Genomic DNA, 2,154 nt, shown 5'->3' with positions numbered 1-2,154 from the left:
GTCACTTCCTTTATCCAGTAAGTCATCCGGCTGTTTCCAGTTGTGGGTGGTGACGAGGTCTAAATAAGGGTATGAAATTAGAACAGGACTCGCTGGCCTGGCAGAACTCTCTATCCTGAGTTATGCAGTCCTTAGAAAGCCGACCCCTTCGCGTCCCTCATGTTGAGGCAGCAGCCTCTTCTCTCGGGTCAGCAAAGTAGCCACAACAGTATTACTTTCTGACTTCCTTTTATCAATTAATTCAGTAGAACGACGTATTAAATAATGACGAATACACGGAGATTGTAGTCACACCAATGAAAGGTAGCTGTGACCTAGGCTGTCAATTATTTTGGAATACATAATTTAAATGAGATTATCGTGAAGGTGTAAATTTCTATACTCAGTATATTTCTTTTTGCCTATTTTGGACACTGTATCCTGAAACTCATCCGTTCTAGAGGATCCCACTTCTTATACAGTAGTTTTTGAAAAGCAGAATGTAAACGTTTTGTTAATGAAAAGGTCAGGGGTCCTGATTCCCATATCCTCTCTCCAAAAGGACTCAACAAATACAATATTAACACTGAGTTCAGTCGTTCAGTCGTGTCTGACTCTTTGCGACCCCATGAACAGCAGCACTCCAGGCCTCCCTGTCCATCACCCACTGGTGGAGTCTACCCAAACCCATGTCCATTGAGTCAGTGATGCCATCCAACCATCTCATCCTCTGTCGCCCTCTTCTCCTCCTGCCCTCAATCTTTCCCAGCATCAGGGTCTTGTCCAGTGAGTCAGCTTTTTGCATCAGGTGGCCAAAGTATTGGAGTTTCAGCTTCAACATCAGTCCTTTCAATGAACACCCAGGTCTGATCTTTAGGATGGACTGGTTGGATCTCCTTGCAGTCCAAGGGACTTCTCAGAGTCTTCTCCCAACACCACACTTTAAATACACTTAAAAGCTAGTGGCTTTAAGACAGTTGTGGCTATCTTTTAAGATAAGTGGGCTTCCTATTGTCTCAGATGGTAAAGAATCTGCCTGCAATGCAGGAGATGAGGGGTGGAGTCCTGGGTGGGTAAGTTCCGGGAGAAGGAAATGCCAACCTACTCCAGTATTCTTACCCGAGAAATCCAATGGACAGAGCCTGAAGGGCTACAATCCATGGGGTCCCAAAGAGTTGGACATGCCTGAGAGCCTAACACTTTTAAGATAAGCAGTGAATATTGTAAATGGTCTAAAAGCTACTTTAAAATTTCACTATTTTACTATGTGAAGTCACTCAGTCGTGTCCGACTCTTTGTGATCCCATGGACTGTAGCCTACTAGGCTCCTCAGTCCCTGGAATTCTCCAGGCAAGAGTACTGGAGTGGGTTGCCATTTCCTTCTCCAGGGGATCTTCCCAACCCAGGGATTGAACCGGGTCTCTCGCATTGCAGGCAGACGCTTTATCGTCTGAGCCACCAGGGAAGCCAATTTATTTTTTTTGTGAGGATTACTTCATAGGATTGTTAGGAAGGTAATGTAAGCCAACTTATTGTTATTATTAATTTTTTTGATAATATTTCTGCTTAATAGTGATCTGGGAGGCTTTCAGTGCATTCATTTACCTTCAGAAGAAAGGGCCAATAATAGCCAACTGTGGCCTTAGATAAGTAAAACATTCTGACTACTCCCCTTTCTTTCCCAGCAAGCCCACTGACTTATAACTGTTAATCATTAGCTAAGGAAGGATGTATTTTCTTTCTTTGGGTTTCTTTATCAACTGGGCAAGTTTGAAGATGGAAACTAGTTCTGTGCCCTTTGTTTCTACACTTTTCATACATGGATGAGTTGGCAAATCAGAGTTAGAGAAGTTAATTGTCTTTGAGCATGTTTCTGCTATTTTCAAGAATCAGACATTGTTATATACAAGCACAATATATTTATTTTATGGGCTGTTATACCAGTTTTTATCAAGGGCTCTAATATTAAAGCATTAAAATGCTTTAATGCTAAAACATCTTTTATTGAATGGGTAATCCCAGTTTTTCTCCTCTCATTTACTTAAGATGGACTAACAAATCTTTGGTAATTTTGTATTCAGGAGTTTTAATTGACCAGTCACTGTTTTCCAAAAAGATTGAACAATATATAGCAAACAGAAGTTCAACAGAGGAATTTTACACAATAGTCTTTAA

This window comes from Bos indicus, chromosome 5 (genome assembly GCF_029378745.1).
Source record: "Bos indicus isolate NIAB-ARS_2022 breed Sahiwal x Tharparkar chromosome 5, NIAB-ARS_B.indTharparkar_mat_pri_1.0, whole genome shotgun sequence".
NCBI lineage: Eukaryota > Metazoa > Chordata > Mammalia > Artiodactyla > Bovidae > Bos > Bos indicus.
The sequence above is the reverse complement of the archived record's forward strand: the minus strand, read 5'-3'. Positions refer to the sequence as shown.